The 19193-nt window shown below is 40.2% G+C and overlaps 1 protein-coding gene across 4 annotated transcripts in view; it reads left to right on the forward strand.

The window, feature by feature from the left end:
* The window catches only part of Atpalpha (sodium/potassium-transporting ATPase subunit alpha), a 159739-nt gene that overhangs the window by 60005 nt on the left and 80541 nt on the right, over nucleotides 1–19193 (forward strand). The gene's annotated exons all lie outside the window — the stretch shown is intronic.

Raw genomic sequence — 19193 nt, forward strand, 5'->3', positions numbered from 1 at the left:
CGACGTTTCGGTGAATGGCTGCTCGAACCGGAAAGAACCAGCGGAGGCGTCATTCACGAGGAGCAAAGACCGAAGCGACGCGATCCGACGCGCCGCTCTCGTATTCCACGCGTACGCGTCGATACGCTTTTAGACGCGTACACGCTCTTCTTCGTCCTCTTGCTCTCGCCACGGATTTGTTTGCAAACACGCTCGGACTTCGCTCGAACGTGACGCGTCGCTATTCCTCCGCGCGACGGAATCGCGGGAAAGGAGCCATTTACGAATCTGTCAAGATCTAAAGGGCTTTCTTTTTTTTTTTTTGGTTAAAAACCGAAACACGGAAATCTTTTTCATTCTTTTGCCATTTCATTCATGGTTTTATTGATCTTGGGACAAGTTCCAGTTACTTTTTTAACCCTGAAACGCCCCCTTTATTTTCAAATCTATTTAAAATATTATTTATAATTTTTAAAACATAATAAAACATTTATTAGATATATATTTATTATTAGTATATATTGTCGGTTATATAATATTATTGTAAATAATATAATTATATAATATAATATTATATAATATGATTATTTATATAATATTATTTTTAAAACATAATAAAACGTTTATTTGATATATATTTATTATTAGTATATATTGTAAGTTATATAATATATAACCTCAATACTTCAGTATTTTTAGTATTTTTATTTATTTAAAAAGTAAAAATTTCATGGGATTGTCAGCAACCATAGAGGATCGTTCTAGGACTGATAATTTGTAATAATTAATATAGCAAATATCGTGGACCGTCGTGCTGCACAAAATTGGCCGACCGTTCGATGCGCGCAATTGAAATCTATTAAATGATTTAATTTCATTATTTTGACGTATCTTTCAGGTAAACAGAAATTAAAATATGTAACAGCATTCCAGTTTACGCATATGTAGAACCAATCTGATCGGAAATAAAATATATAAATTTATTGAGAAGGTTATGGATTTTAGATTTAGGTTTCAGATGGTTTTCAGGAGACTGTGGGTTTTATTAGAAGTCGCTAGTTCTTTTTACGCAGAACGTGATAAATTTGAAGGTAATTGATTCAGTGGTTATGAAAATATCGTGTACACTATCTACAAAGTTCAGTTATGTTTAATTTACATACACAAGCACATCAAGTATACTTACCTACTTCCGTACCCCCGACAATTTATGAATATTTACATGAAATTTTGTTACGGTATTTTCAGGACATTTAACTAAAAAGTCGATTCTTTTTTATTAAAAAAATGGGACTCTTTTTGACCATAATTTAATCTTGCAGTCGTTGGTGATATGAATTTGATTTCGAATATATTTCGGATGCTATTATTATACAGTCAGAGCTACAATAATGTAGTTAATTTATTTAGTTAAAGAGAATTTCGAGAATTCGAAATGTTACACGAGGGTAATAGAAGTGTGTTAAATCGTGCTGTTTGAAAACCGTGTTAGAACATGACGTAACAGTAGTATTGTCGTAATTTATGCGTGTGTTGTAAGTGTGTTGATTGCACTTCAAATTGCAGGACGTAAGCTTCTTTTAATTCCGAAGTAATGTCAATACGGTGGTAGCGTTCAGCAAGCCTCTTCACTTCTCTGCTTGAATTTGCTTGATCCTAGCAATGATTTGACATTTCCATGCAACGACGGAACGCCTATTGGTGCAGTGAAATAATCGGAGCTGCCGAGTATGTTAGTCGTTTGCCAGGCAAATAAAGAACATCATTTTCTCGGACAAAGTAGTAATTTACCGAACACTTTAGCCGACAAATCACTCTGCAATGACGTGGAGAATGTGAACATAGGTAATTTGCATACGTATAATCTAAATACTGATCCTGCCATTAGCCAGCCATTAGTCAACCATTAGCGAAGTGTATGAAAAGGATGTTGTTCACTGTTTTCCTGAAACCAACATTTTTCAATCATGCAGCCACGATAATTCAGAACTTACTTTTTCGTCAATCATGCTACCATAATATACTATAATTACAAATATCTTTATTTCAGCCGTTTGGTTTTTACAATATATCTATAATGCTTGTTCTCTTCTTCGACTTAGTTTCTCATTTATTCGCTTATCTTGTTTTCCTTTACATACTAATACTGCATACCAAATCATTGACGTAACCTTACGCTATAAACAAAACTTGACAATCGATAGCTAGTATTCATCTCTGGTTCTATATTTTCTTTTACTTTGCATGGCGCTCTGTATTCGGTTATCGGCATCTTCTCACTTTGTTTCTTCTATTTTTCCGAGTCAGAACGTCCCCGATGTTTGCAAAATTTCGAATTCGAGGTGAACGAAACCATCGTGTCTCTTAGGGGGGGAACAATTTGTCTGGAAGCTTGCCATTTTCTTTCGCCAGCACCGCGCAAGAAAACATAATCTTATTCGAGAATACCGAAGAAACGATGAGGTTTTGTTTGCGAAAGATTCAAGAACGATGTATTACACGTAGCCAGACTTCGAGTCCGCGGAGCAGATAAAGTATCAGCGTGTCGAGCGTGGCGGCTTAAAAGGTAATCAATGAATTGTTTACGCTCGCCCACCTCGGTGGTAATTGTCGAATTCGTTTGTCAAGGCCTGCATTAACGAGTCCGTGGCGCCAGCCGCGGTCTGGTCTTTTCTTTTTCCGAGAATTTCGTCGATCCTTGTGCGCGTTGCAATTGACGTTGCCGCAAGTATCGCCTCTGCCGCGATCAAACAGCTTCGAAGAATCGCGATCTGCATCTAAGTGAAACGGCTATGTCCGTCGTTCAGTCTCTCGTCAGTCTTTCGATAGATTGGCATGGGATCTTCGATCAACTGCTCGGGGATATCCGTAAATGATACGCGAAATAGATATGCTGAAGATACCTATGGCGAAACGCTTTTCAAGTGGTATACGATTATCGACGATATTGTTACAATTAAAGTGTATCGTTGTTGAATACTTATACTACCGTTCGATAAATCGATTTTTCCAGATAACGCAACGAACTCTAGATAAAGCACGAACATGTACCTATTATGGAACACTGTTATCGTACAATTTCAAATGCCTGTTTTAATTTAGGGACATCGAACATGAAACATGAATGCCACTTGTTAAATTAGAAATGAATTGAAAATGAATGGCATAATATTTAACAGTATACACGTCCATATTCGAATAAATTTTTTATATATTTCTGTATGCTCTATCGATTTTTATTCTATTGTTTGAGTCGATGTTCCAAGAAGAGGTCACAGCTAAATGGAGTTTCATGATAGGTACTTATATCATGCAACTCTATTGAATCATACGAAGCACGAAGATCTGCAAAAATTTCATAAAACATTCGCAATTGTATTTCTAGAGGGTATCTATCGGTCACACTTAGGTATACGTTACGAATTCTATACTATCTCCCAGCGGAGCACAGTCCGCACTATAAATCTGATCTTGGAATGATCAAAGGACTCCCGGCCAACGCCATTAACTGACGCAGACCGTATTTTCCGAGTTTCGAGTCGGATGGTATCCTGCCATAAATCTTCTTTAGAGTCTAACGCGATTCGGAAGGGACAGATCCAGTTTGGCAGCGGCCGCGGAGCGTTCTTTCCTGTAGCAGCTACCTCGAATTAGCCTTGGGTCTCCTTTTAATCTTACTTCCAGGCGTATGAGTATATAATGCTTTTTCTCGCTTTGACAATACCACCTTTTCCCGCCATCTTCGCGAGAGGCGACTCGATATTACGAATCATCGAATTCGACATTGATTGCTATTTCACTATAATGATTTCATCGGAAAATAAATTGTGTAATGTGTTCGTACAAGGGTTGTACATTGTTCCCATTGTTTCGAATAAATATTTATCCAAAATAATTCATCGAATAAATTCTTTTTAATCGGATATTTTATTCCATCAATTTATTCGAATTATCCTAAATTATTCGGATAAAGAATAAATTTATCGGAATAATAATACGAATATCTGCTGACCTTGCTTTATTTTTAAGTAATTTTATACAAATTTTCTGAATTAATTCTTGTTAATATAAATATCTATCGTTTATATCATTATACGTATATGACAAAATATCCGAATACATATTGGATTTTTACGAAACTATGTCGTCATACATCAAACGTCAATTCGTAGGTTAAAAACAGAGCGGACATATTAAAAACAGAGCGTACAAAGAAGCACGTGTATCAAAACATAGATATATTAAATACATTTTCAAAATAGAAAATATATCAAATACACTTTTAAAATCAAATACACTTTCAAAATCAAGTATATATCAAATGCACGTACGAAATTAAGATTTCAACTGATTGCATCGCTATACTTTTAAAACCGAAGCAACTACGAGCACGATCTTCATTTATTTAATTATTTCAGGCCGCGTCTACTTTTTCGTATATCCGCCAGCAAGGAGTCGTGAAAACCTGGAAATCAAGTTCGAGTGCGCGCTCGGAAAGTATATCGATTCCGCACAGTTCGTAAACTTCTGCTCGTGCCGCGCACCAGAAAATACGAGCGATATTTTCGAACGTAATGCATAGAAAAGAGATTGAATTCCACGAATCTTTCTTTTCTTCGTCCGCGTACCGCTCCGTTCTACATTAGGATCGTCTCAGGATGTTTCAGCTACGCCTGCATCTACGCGGTTATTTATGGAGAAGAGTCGAGGGGAGTCTAGAACCAAAAGGGATCGAACCCGAAACGTGGAAAGTCGAATTAGAAGCGACGGCATGGCGGAGCAGGGAGAATTACTGGAGTCGGTTGTGAAGAAGGGCAATCATTCCGGACGGGTAATAGCGAAGTAATGGGGTTCCGTGGGATGTCCCCCTCCCCCCTCCTTTCCCCGTTCCCCGGTTTCGGTCTACGGTCTGCAAATTTATTTCGCCGTTCCGTTCCGTTTTTTTTTTCTTCCCCCGCCACTGGCGTCCGTGGGAATGGATTCGCGAATCGGCGCGACGAATCGAGTGCCAAGGATATTCGAGAGCAGCCACTCCGCGTCGCGGGGGTTCGCGAAGGAACACAGAATCCATCTGGGTTCGCCTCTCTCTCGGCGATGATCTGAGTATCTCGTCGGCGGCGCGAGCGTTTAATTCGAGAACTCCTTTAAATGCATAACGCTCAGCCGCGGCTCGTTCAATGCTCGTCGGTTTTTTCGCCCGTCGTCCTTTCTTTGCCAAGAATGGGCCAAAATGGCACAGATAACCGACCTGCGACGCCGTGATTGGCCTCCAGAGGAACGTCACCTAATAAAAACCTTGTAGAGGGTGTTTAGCTTAACGGACACAATGAGCTTTCAGGCATTCGCACTAATCTGATAAAGAAGTGTTTGGAATAAAGGGTAACAACTACTTTGAAGAAAACAAAGCAGAGTAATAAAAACTTCGTAAAATTTCTTTATTCGATAAAAAGTTCAGATCACCCTGACGTTTACAAATAGCAGTATTTATGTTTTACTCGACAGCTTTTAAAGAGAGTTCTGAAAGAATCCGAAAAAATATCTGCTATTTACATTAGTTTCATCGTTTTACACTATATTTTTAATTTATATTATATAATAGTTATGTTATATAAATGAATTGTATAGAAATCATTGCAGACGAATGTTTGCATAGATACCGCAAATTAAACAAATGTAGCCCTTCTGCTGTTCGCAGGCAGCACAGGCTAAATTAAACCTACAAGGTTGTACTGTTACGACAATTTTGCTACCGGTGGGATTGAAATAGCGAAGCTAAGTAGAGATGGGACATAAAGTAGCGCGAGTTCGCGGAGACCGAAGTCGGACAATTTGTCTGAAGGAGCGGCGGGGGATAGTAGCTGATTCGAGGCGTTAAGAGCGCGGCTCTCGCGATTGTAGGAGTCGCGCGCGCGTGGCATGCACATGTATGAGTTGCAAATTGCGACGACACTGATATCCGCGCCGGTTGCCGTCGTCCCGCCTTTTATACGAACGGCTCTCTGGCCTTCATCCGCTTTACTTCCGTCGCGAGCGAACGACTTTCGGGTATTCGGTAACAAGTTTCCTTTTGAGCGGTGACGCCCCATCCTACGCCGCGACAAACAACCCGAAGAACCGAGGCCGACGGTTGCGACCGGCGATCCCAAGTTTCCAGGCGACACGTGCATTGTCTGAGTTATGTGAATAGCCCGGCGAATCGAATACAGCCGATGTAATTAAACTTCTTCCGAGGAGAAGTCCTGAAAATTCGGGGAATCCCGGGGATTGATCGCGCCGTTCGATGCCGGCTGCCTCGATGATAAGAGACCTCGAAGCGGTCTGCGCGCATTGTTAAACAATGCTTAGTTTGCCAGTATTGTAACACTAGGAAGACGGGAACTTGAAGACGGGAAAATGACTGCTTTTCGGCAATATAGGTATAACACTGTATACCGGAAATGAAGGAGGGGGCGGGGGGGGGGGGGGGGGGGGGGGGGGAGGGTCAACAACAATGATTAACAAACGCATTTATATGTTGTAGAAAAAGTCACAAAATTATAAGAAGCTGCGTCATTATTTACATAATTATTTTTCTAATTGAAATTGAAAAGCAGTCAAAATGACTTGCTTAGGCAATCTAGTGTTAATGCCAAACTTATCGAACCAGTAAAATAATTGGTTGGCTGTAAAAATGTTTTTGTTAGAAATTTTTAAACGAGTTTCTTCGTTTAAGCATAAATTATAATAGAAGTCAAAGGCAGTTTAAACGGAACAAATTTTGTTATAAAATAATATACGTTAGTCACGTTTAGGATTGGGTAGTTAATAACGTTCTCGTATAAAATTGTTATATATTATCAAGCAAAAATTAACACTTGTAACCGTAGATTAATTGAAAAATTCTTTGTATCCATTGCAGAAGACATTCGTTTCTTCTTTAACAATTTCAGTACATCGTAATTAATACATCATCACCGTTGAATAATTTTTATCTTTTTACTGTTTCAAATTGCTGATTTTCATTCTTCTCATAAGTGTACAATGTCCAGAGTCTACTTGTAATAGATAAGCGAAAGGAATTGCAGTCTCTCAAATAAAAAAAAGGGCGAACTGTTGCATAACATTCGTATTGGGGTTAACCCCATGCACTCGGAGTTATGAATGAGGAAAACTGGTGATCGTCATTTTCTTTAACTTTACAAAATCGTCGAAATATACTTGAATAATGCAGTATTTTATTTATCTGCCAATATTAGTTCATTGTTAACCTAAATAATTTGATGTACCATAGAACAAGATTATCGTAGCCTTTGAGAATTATTTAAAAACAATCTTGACTGTTCATCTTTATCTTTAAAAGTACTATTAGCAAATGGTTTTCTTTATTCCGCGGTTTTCTTTAGAAGAAGAAAATGGTTCGCCATTTCTCAATATTAATTGCCATAGCTGTTCCTTATGGTACGTAAGGAGATTCAAGCCAATTTTGTCAGACATGCTGAAAAATGGTCTACAAGTGGCGGAACATGTCCGAAATGAAGTGGGCCGCGCGATTTCCTAACGAGAACGGTTTTCCAGCGCGATGAGGCGAGGATACGGAGCGATTATGTCGGGAAAAGAAGTATTTTATACGTTGCACGTGACTAATTATTTGCACGTGTGTTGGTGGACGCGTGTAACCAGCTCGTGGACGCGTTACTATCAGCTCGTGGTACGGCCACGTACGAGGAAGACTATGGCTATATGCGAGTATGCGTAATCACGGGACGCACTGCATGCGTTGTTCCACTTGACTTTTCTGCGAGACCGTAAGTTGCGAAGGGGAAATAGAATTTTATAGGGTCATGAAATGAAAAGTGGCTCTTTAATTGAAATAATGAACAATTAGACGCTATACGGTACGTAGAGAATTTTTTTCATTCACTGCACTCTTTCCCCACGATTATTCAAACAATTTTTCAAATTTCGACTGTAGAAGGTTAAAATAAATTCAGGCGATAAAAATAATCTTTCTTATTTAGCCTACTTTGACGAACCTGATTGGCGATGGAAATTTATAATAATCTAATTCTATTCCCTTTTTTTAAGTCAACTTAATATTCTGTTCTTTTCTTATCGATAGACTGCGGATATTTATGCGAAAGAAATTTTCTATGTTAATTACAATAAACAAGAGTTAGATAATAATATATTCCTTTATTTAGTAATATCGATATACCAAAAACAATGCAACGGTGTTATTAAAAAGTGTTATTAAAAAGTGTTATTAAATATAATTATTAAATTATTCTAATGTCTTTGCAATATAAATTTTATTTTATTTTAAACAAATCATTGCGATCGAAAAATGGCCAATCATCGTAACCACGAAGAAAATGGTACGGGAAGGAATTGATGAAATCTGTAAATATAGAGTGGCGGCGAACGTGTTGCAGTAAATATGGACTCTATTAGGTTTTTATCAAACGTCACTTCAGAACGGACAGCGCGGAGACACGGAATTTTCAGTCACGTCCGGCAGAACGCAATTACCGATACCGCTGCCCGTTCGGTGACGTTCGAATCTCGGGCCGCCGATAATTGCTTAACGGGGTTAATAATTAACCCTTTGATTCCCCCGCGAGTTTCCACGGTATTGTTCGCCGCACTGTTTACGTCACTATAATTCGACTAAACGCGGCCACCGTAATTTCCACGGAAAATCGAGGACTCGAGGTTCAACGAGCACCGGAGGCGCTTAAGTTGCGTTCGGAAATCGGAGAAGTTCGCCGACTAATTCGCCGTCTCCTAATAGAAAGCCCCCCCAAAAATAGGCGACGTCGAATTCAATTTTCTTGGGAAAGAGACAAATTATTCGAGATTCTCGTTTCCCGACGAAAATAGCATTACCCCCGCGGAAAAATCGGATTTTTCAATGAGATCCTCGACCAGCGAATTTTCCTCTCGCAGCCGCACTTCTCGCAGATTGACTCTTGAATTTCTCAAATCCGGGGAAGCTGCGCGGTTTCCTTGCGGCACGTTGTTCGTTAAGTCGCGTCCTAAGGTAAAGATGGATTTTATCAGTGTCGAAATGTTTGCACCGTCTACGGTGTTGCAAACAAATTGCTCGGTTGGCTCGATCATCACCTGGTATTTGCTCGTCGGATATTTCCGCGGCGGATCCGAATCCGTTTCAAACGTTGTACAACTTGAAATATGCCACTTTGTCACGGCGATCCTAATAGATCCGCGAAAATTGTTGCCAACTAATTTAGGCCTCGGCGACCTTGGCATTCGAGCCGCGAATTAGTATCGCCGGATTATAAATAATTTCTTTACCAAATGAACGACTTGTCATTCGCACGGATAGCAAAGTTTGCGCGACGTGATACACCAGATTTTGATTTCTATTCGATACAATTAGGCTCATTATGTGCCTTCTTCTATTTTCGAACGTTCCATGAGCTTAGGAGCTCACCAAAGTCATCATCTGAAATACTTCTGCGACGAGAAATCGGAAAATGTGGTATGTTCGAGAATATTATCGAACTCCGCCAAGGCGAACCAAGTTCTAAGTATCGTTCGCAAGATATACCGATCGCAGTTAAGAATAGTGGAGACTAAAAATACTAACTGGTTAGTTTGATGCATTAACCTTTTCGATCCGGCGTGCTTGCAACAAAAAGTTCTCGACGTAGACAGACCAAGTCCTTCGAGCGCGATTAATCCCGGATGCGTGAACACCTCCAGCTTCTGGAATATTGTCCAGAATCCTCGAACTGAAATTCATTTTCCTCGAATACTAAATGTTAGCTTTAAGCGGAGTTTACCGCTGCATCGTTCGATATGCGTGTACTCTCGACGTAAATGCATCAAATCCGTATTCTAATATTTACTTTTCCTGGATTTAACTAAAGATAAGACAAAGAAATGACGAAATTTATTTGTTCCCCCCCCTTTTCGCATATCTGACATATAGAATTTCTTTTCTGTTCCAAGAAAAATTCAATGCACTATGCAACAGTATTTCTAAAAATAATTATACAATTGCCATTTGCAAGATATCCGTAATATAGGAAATCCTTTAGCACACTGATCTGTACGTCACGTGAAATCTTGTGACATAATATGACATTCGAAGCGTGCGAGTCTACGTACTTCTACTATTTCAAATGTATTCGAAACAGATCGTTATCACGTCACTCTGTTCATACATTGTCGCGCGTGTATGGATTCCACGTGTTTTCCTATGATTTGCACTATAATAACGAGGTAGACTCGTGATAAAGATTCCACGCAAACTGTACTAAATATGAATATTATTAATTTCTTCTAAATCGAAATCAAATTAAATTTGTCTATTATCAAAGTCTAGGAACGTGTGTAAATAAAGACAATACAATAAACAAAAATTAACAACACGAACGGAATCATAGTGCAAGGGGTTAACCGGCATCAGGGAAGCGTCGACGCGACACTCGGTTCATCTACAATGGAAATAAGCTCGTATTAGGGGAGTTCCTCGTGTTAGGCAACATTACCCTAAACGAAGTTCTTAACACTAGAAAGACGGGAACTTGAAGACGGAAAAATGACTGCTTTTCGGCAATATAGGTATAACACACATATATATATATAGAAAATGAAGGAGGAGGAGGGGAGGGGGGGGGGGGCAACAACAATGATTAATAAACGCATTTATATGTTGTAGAAAAAGTCACAAAGCTATAAGAAGCTGCTTCATTATTTACATAATTAGTTTTCTAATTGAAATTGAAAAGCAGTCAAAATGACTTGCTTAGGCAATCTAGTGTTAAAGGGAGTTTCGAAAAATCGTGCAACGACCGCGGCGAATCTTTCATAGAAACAACGAGGAAGGAGGAAGCGTGGTGCAACCGAGATGCGTCCGATCGGCGAGACGTCGGAGATCGAGGAACGGTCGCGACGAGATATCGCGATCCAAAGGCACGCACGCGGCAGCGTGACGGAGCGGCGGCACACGCGTTTCGTAACCGGCGCGGAGCGGAGCGGAGCCGGAGAGACACACGCAGAAACGTGGCCCGCGCGCGGCGTGGCTGTGTTTTCCTCTCGCGGTGTCGCCTCCTCCCTTTCCCTCCCCGCCCGCCCGCCCGCCTGCCGCCGGCTGCTGCTGTTCCCTCCTCTCTGTCTCCCTTTTTGCGGGACGAGTTCGAGTGATACGCGAGATTGGCGCAAGGCCAGTCGGCGATTGCGTAACCCGCGTCACTGCGACTCGCTCTCGACCGCTCGATGAATGCCACGCCACGGCTCGAAGACCAGCCCCGTACCGGAAGACACCGAACGGTTCACCTGTTCAATTCTGCCCATCTTTTTGCCATTCGTCGCCTCTCCGTCACTCGGCCTCAATCGGAGAACTGTTCGACGATCGAGGGAACGCGAACGAAAACTCCTAGATCGAGAACTCCTTACTTTTTAAAGGGCCAGGTCTGCAGTCCTTGTTGTAGCAAATCTTCGAACGGTTCACCTGTTCAATTCTGCCCATCTTTTTGCCATTCGTCGCCTCTCCGTCACTCGGCCTCGATCGGAGAACTGTTCGACGATCGAGGGAACGCCAATGAAAACTCTTAGATCGAGCCCCTTACTTTTTAAAGGGCCAGGTCTGCAGTCCTTGTTGTAGCAAATCTTCGAACGGTTCATCTGTTCAATTCTGACACCGAAATTCTCTTTGTCGTTATTCGACCCTTGAATCACTCTAGAGTCTTTACTAGAGGAATTCGTCGAACAGTTTGTCTGTTCAATTCTGGCTCTCGAAATCGTTTCAATTATCTGTCCTCTTTTAGTTGGGTGCGAATTCGAGGACGAATATATCGAAGGAAGAATAATAATAATTTTTATTTGATGAACCCTGTTATAATAATATGACAATGTTATTCGAACGATATTATTAAACGACTGTTCTTTTCTGAACGTCGACATTATTATGACGCGTTTGTATAACGAAGAATACACTCCGGATGACAAAGACTCGTCCGAGTTCGGGAAATCGGAATCCCGTACGTCTTGCCACCCATTCATTTTTCCAAACAGTTTCGAAGAATCGAATCGATTGGGATCATAAAACGAAAAGTTCTGGATAGAATTCTAGACTGATCGAGGATCATCAAGATCCAGGATCTCTATTCCTCGAAGATATCTGTCGCTCGATCCTCCGGTCATGCGGAAATCGAGACGATTCCGAAGGATCTTCATAGCAGGAGGAACCTTATTTCCCCTAACAATCGAAGTTCTGGATGTTCACAGTCTAGAGACACCACCGCAGGACTTTAAACTAAGTGGGACATCAAGCGACGAAAAGTTTGGATAGAATCCTAAATCGTTTGAATATTGAGATTCAGCGTATCCCGCCTTCCCTAATGCCTTTCGAACGATCGAATTCGTACGCGCTGTTTGAGAACCCGCTGTTCGGATTTTCAGAAAGTCTCGGAAACTTGCGAAGCGACGATATCACTTGAGAGGATCGCACGGTGTGGTGGAAGTTTAAACGGTTTTGCATATTTTCTAAGCAACAGCGTTGCTTATCGCACCGGCGATGGCCACTGTCGGAGATCGAATGGCACCGCTAACGATGCGAGGGCAAAGAATCTTGGATAGAACTTTCCGTTCCCTCGCAGATTAGGACTGCTGATTTGAGCCGGAAAGCTGGGATACTCCTTTTATAGACTGACAAAGTAGAGTGAATCGCTTTAGGGTGGGGTCGGTTCAGAAATAAAGAAACGGAGAGAACGGTCGATAGAGGGAGGATAACGTACGAGTGGAAAAGAGACGTTGCAGGAATATCCCGCGAATATGATGTGGAAAGTGTGGAAAAGAAGGAAGATATATGAGTAGCGAAAGGGTGTGGCAGAATAGGGAAGAAAAATTCGCGCGTGAAAATGGAGCAGGTGGAATCTGTGAATGGATGAAAAAGTGTGTGAAAGTGGAACAAAAAGGATACGCTGCAGAGGAGGAAAGTGGAAGTTGAGATAAAATCTGTGAGTAAAGCAAATATTTGTGAGTAGAGGAAAACTGTGCGAATAGAGGAAGAAATCGCGGGAGATTCTGTAAGCAGAAGAAGAATATACGAGTAGAGAAAGAATCCGTGAAAGAATGATATACAGTAAATTCTCTCCAATTGTTTTTCAGATTATAAACAGAAATAGACAGTTTGGGAAGAAGAAATACAATTATTTAAGCCTCGAAACTCGATTTTATGGTCGCCGTTTTTCAGTAACTATAAAAACGAGCTACGATCAATGCTCGAATAATCGTATCTCCTCTTCTCAAATTGTCCATTTCTGTTTATAAGCTAGGGGACAATTAGGGAGTATCTACCGATCAAGACTCGAATAATCGTATCTCCTCTTCTGAAATTGTCTGTTTCTATTTATAAGGTGAGCGACAATTAGGGAGTATTTACCGATGAAGGGTCGATTAATCATATCTGCTCTTCTGGAATTGTCCATTTCTGTTTATAAGCTAGGGGACAATTAGGGTGTATCTACCGATTAAGGCTCGAATAATCGTATCTCCTCTTCTGGAATTGTCCGTTTCGGTTTATAAGCTGGGGAACAATTAGGGAGTATCTACCGATCAAGGCTCGAATAATTGTATCTCCTCTTCTGGAATTGTCCATTTCTATTTATACGCTGGGGGACAATTAGGGAGTATCTACCGATCAAGGCTCGAATAATCGTATCTCCTCTTCTGAAATTGTCTGTTTCTGTTTATAAGGTGAGCGACAATTAGGGAGTATTTACCGATGAAGGATCGATTAATCGTATCTGCTCTTCTGGAATTGTCCGTTTCGGTTTATAAGCTGAGTGACAATTAGCGAGTATTTACTGAACAAGTAAAAGAATGCGAGTTTATACTCGAGTCTATTCTTGCTTTATAGCAAGAATAATCTTGCTATACAATTTTTTAGTCGAATACTGATAAACTAATCTATATAGATCGAGTAGAGGGGAAGGTTTCGGATCTAATTTCCAACCAGTGTCAGAACCGAAAGTCCCTTTCCATAGTTCCGCAACCCGAGTTAATTATTCGAAGAAGGCGGTTTCATGAATACTAACTGCGTATTGTTAAATATTGATACAGCCTATATAACGGAGAAAATTTCAACTTGCGAATGCAGCAGCCGCGTGTAAATCGTCGGACTTGAACTTTCATTTGTGGAAGTCATTTGCGCAGCTTGCAGCTGGTACAATTTCTTCGAGATCGTCTGCACCCGGGCCACGCTACGGAAAGTGCTACATAATGCGAAAACGATGTAGACGCTTAGATATCGTGTGCCCTTGGCGATTTAGGCACTCATGGCTGCTCCATCTTCTTTCCATTTCCTTTGAAGATCCGAGACAGGATTATAACACTCCTGAGGAGCTGCGATGAAACAAGATTAATATCGCCGTTAGTCATGTATGCGCAAACAATAGTTGTCATCCTATGGAATAGCTTTTACCATGGATCACGTTCTAACGTTTATAAATATATTCTAATTTTCGCTTTCAAGATATTACTGCTCGAAGATCGTTAATTCTTTGTATTCGTAGCTTTTTAGATTGCATTACTTTCTTTTTGAAAAATAAAATTTAAAATTAAGATTTAAGAATTTAGTAATAAAATGGCATTTTTCCTACTACCGCGGATAAAAGGATTCCAATCTTTCGGATCAACTCGTCCAACGTCCAGATTGTAAATCTGTTGCTACAAGACATTAATGTCCCATTAGCAGTTTATGTTTGTCGTAAATGAAAATTATGGACACCCTGTATCCGCCAATAATTCTTAACGACACCCCACGTGCTTCGTTACGCCGCCGCGATAACGGTTTTACTTGAACGACACTTTACAAAAAGGTACTTGTCCCCTATACGAATAACCGTTCACAACGACAAGAACTACGCCGGGCGAGTCTCTCAATAACCTGAAAACTGCGGATATAAAATTCGTATCGGTTTTCGGGCTCGCGGGCTCTTATCGCCGCTTTACGGTCGAGAAGCTCAAAATGCGTTGATCGTTTCGCACGGTGGACACCGTGCGAAAGCGAGACCGGCTCTCAAGGAACACGTCCGCCATCATCGTAAACTGAAAACAAGATCCTCGATCACCTACACACGATCTTATTTCACCGCACTTTTCCTCGAATGCGTCCCCCGCGACTTGTTAATTTATCGATCACTTCGCGGCGACACGGGGTCCTAAATGCGGCGGCAGACGAGAGGAAATGAAGTCGCGATTGTAGTCGTGAATCGATCCCATCGCGAATCGCTTTTGCGATAATGTTCCCGCGTTCGCCCTGATAGATCATTGAATTCACATTTCTTCTTTATCCGACCAGCGCTTGTTTCATTTTCGGTAATTATTTAACGATAAACCTACCGAGTCCTAAAAGTAACAAATGCGTCTTACTTTATCACTTCGAAAAGACTGTATTTCTATAGACATTTCGCAATTTTGTTGTAATTTGTGCTTTAATTAATAAAGTTATTTAATCGTTTTCTGTTAGGTTGTGTAAAAAGTTTTTCTCAAATCTTTTACACGAATTCCATGAAAAGAACTCTACGAAATTTGAAACGAACATTTCGAACGACTTGATTAATCGTTTTCAAACAAAACATACATGGCGGTCTCGAATTTGATATTATCTGAAGAAAATGTTAAAAAAATAAAATAAAATTACTTGTTCGCTATTTGGTTTAGGACTAAGATCGATACCTTTCTACATAGAATTTTATATTTTTCCATATTTTTATATAAAAAAATATACTATCCCGCTTAAGAAAAAAATTGATCTCTAAATATCTAGAACGGCTTCAGCTATACAAAAATAATGTACTACATATTATGCCCCTTTAAACTATTTTTTTTTGTATTGAAAAATTTGTTGTCCAATGCTTGCTTTGGAAGTTGCAGGTGCACAAGTTACATGGACCACCCTGTATAAGCCCTATATCTTATATGTTTGGCATTACTTGTACTTGAAAAAGTATTGTACAGATTAGAAACATAAGTAAATACATATTTGCAACTCCAATATGAAACGGTCTTTGACCTTCTTTTTTTTAAAAATCAGAAAGAGTGCTTAAAAATGCATATCAAAACCGAAGTACCGCCTTAGGTTGCAAAGCAACTGATTGGCATCCTTTTGATGCCGCATCATCCTTTCCAGATCAAAACCGTGGCGGTGTATTGATTTCGACGAACAATTTTAAAGGTTTATTCACACGTTTTTGTCGATGTAACTTTAGGTCGCGTTCGGATACTCAAATTGATGCCACATGTTGGCTCTATCGTTTCTAAACGGTTAAATAAATCAGCGGCTCGGCATCGATAAAGGGGCGACTGTTTGGAGCTACTTGATCGCGGTCCGAACGATTGCTCGCGCAGATAGGCCAGCGAATCGATATCGAAATCTTCTTTTAATCGGTAATCGAGTGATGTTATCGAGAACGAAGTATTGACTTGGCAGAGGCCCCCGACTGTCTACTTTTTGTCCCCCTTCCGCCGATAGTTCTTCGTCCTCATCTATCCCATCGCGACAGAGCCGGAGGGAGACCGATTCCCTATATTCCTCTCTCCTCTATCGAAATAAAATTAAACGTTCGGACTGCGCGGCCGGAAAAGTATTGAATCCTGCCGGCCGTTTTCAGCGTCGCGTCGTCACTTGCATCGCACAGCGATCGATTTTCATAGAAAACGGGACTGAAATGAAAAAAAAAACATTTTTTTGCAAGTGAAATATTGTTATCGTGTTTGATTCATTATCCTCTGGAACATATAACTCTTAAGGTTTATATGTCCAGTTGTATTAACAACTGAAAAAATTCAAATAATTCGAGATTATTAAAATCCTGTTAGTCATGTTTTTCTTCCATTTAACACTGATTTAACACTCTAGCCATCTGTTATTTTATTAAAACTTGCTACATTATCTATAATTATTAATAAGCGTATATAATAATAAGACAATTTCATTACGATCCATTCTTGTAGTGGAAATTAATTCTTTAATTCTAGATTTGTTATAAACTATTTTGTAGCCCATTAAATAAATATGCAGGCATGTACTGTTTGAAAACTGAAAATATGGTTTCAAGGTATTACAGACAAAATCTAATAATAGCTGCTATCTGTTACTAATTTTACTGCTCTATTGTATTAAAGCTATAAACAATTTTACGGTTTGCATAACATCGGTCTCTCCGTTAACAATTCTCAAGGATTTACGAATAAAGAAAAATAGAAAACACTAATGACATTATGTCATTAATTGTCGTAAATGACACGCGCCGTTTACGAAGATAAAGAAGTCATGCTTCGTTTTGCCAGCTGTCAATAAAGCAAGCGTCGAAGCCGTAACTTCGGACTTTTTGTCCGATTTTTACAAGGAATCGACCGCCGCGCGTCGTCATCTATCCACCGGGTCCGATCCGCCATACCTTCGTTTTTTCTTCTCTTGTCCTCGAATGCAATTAGGACTTGACCTATTTCCACGGCGATTCGTGCGCCTTGACCCGCCGTTCGATGTATCAGGAACGTGACGGAACCGCTCGGCCGAGAGATCGATGAACCGGGCGCACACGTGTATTGTAAATTGCCGAGATTAACGGCGTTACAACACCGACACGGCGAACCGGTGGATTGTCGCTGATCTACGCGACTGCTGGATAATATCCTCCATCCCCTCTGTTTTCCAACCGTCTGCTATACGTACAACAGTATACGCTGATCCTCGTCGCAAAGTGGGGATGAAGGATGGGAGTAAAATAGCTTCCGTCTTATTTGTTAGAAAAATCCCCGGAAACTATAAAACCTCGCTGGCCGCCATTGCTGTCCCTCAGAATCCAACTTTATATGAATTGGGCGTTACTTGGGAGAAACATGACCCACTATCAAAATTACAAATTAGAATCGCAATGGACTTTTAATAAAACTTAACGTTCTATTAAATGTAAAAAATATGTAGGTTACAATTAACTTCTATTAGGGGTGAAATTAATTAAAATAAACTTTCTGCATCCGTTTTTCTTAATTTCCCCACCAGTTTTTATAATAATCAATGTGAAACACAATTGATCTTTACTATCTTGTAGCTTGGACAAGACGGAATGATTGATCCTCGAGTGAACCCTTCGCCGCACTATTTCTTTTTTTTTAAATTATAACGATTAATGGTTCTGTCGATTGGAATAATTTCTTAGAAGAAAACGAATGTTCGTATATTTATTATAGAGAATGACATTCATGTTTTACAAGATCTGACTTGACATCGAGTGAAATCGTGAAATTGAGTTCTTCTTTACTAGAAATTAATTTCTTCGTAATTCTTTTACTTCATTTAAACACTCTGCCATCGCTGTTGTCCATAACCACCCCTAATTCTTAATTATATTGTTATTATTGTTACTACTGTTATTATTATTATTACTATCTAACTGTATTGTGGAATTATTATATTAGCACTGATTGTTCCATTTTATTTCCGCCAATTGTTATTTCGTTGGTATTACTTTTCTATCTTTCTAGCCTTATCTCGTATGCTCCCTGTTATAACAGCTTTGCAACAAATTATTATTATTCCTACTACTATTATCACTATTATTATTATTATCGTTATTATAATCATCTCCATTACGAGTCAGCCTCGTCAAAGTGCATTAGGGAGCTAATGAAACCACCTCCATTGCTCACGAACGGACAGGTAGCTCAGCGATTCGTAGACACACGTTCGACGATGACACGGTGATATCCGCCTTCAGGCGAGACATTCGTTAAAGGAATTGTTCCACAGGCGACACGACTGAAGAATATTTCAACAGCGGCTTAGCAGTGACTACCAAGCTAATGTTTTAATGGGCAGCGAGGATCTAGCTTCAGGCGGAAAGAAGCGGAACCGACTCGAAGGAGTTCAGTCGACGAACGTAAGCCCCGGCAAAGTGGCCACGTCCCGCTTATAAATCTCCATTACATCCGAACGGTATCCCGTCGTTGTTTGCTTTTTGCTTTCTTCGCGACGAATTAAGTCGGGTCGGCCGGGAAACGTCACGGCACCAGGGGGTCCTCCTCTACACACGGGGATTCCACTGTTTCTCTCCGACCCAATCCTCCCCCATTCAATTAACAGCGCGCGTCAATTACCCCCATGTAAATTAACGTTAGACATTTGTCTGTCGCCTAACCGTACAAAGCTCTTTTATTTCCCTGTAGACAACGCATCGGATAAGGAAATGAAAGCACCAACG

The sequence above is a fragment of the Augochlora pura genome, chromosome 4 (genome assembly GCF_028453695.1).
Source record: "Augochlora pura isolate Apur16 chromosome 4, APUR_v2.2.1, whole genome shotgun sequence".
Taxonomy (NCBI): domain Eukaryota; kingdom Metazoa; phylum Arthropoda; class Insecta; order Hymenoptera; family Halictidae; genus Augochlora; species Augochlora pura.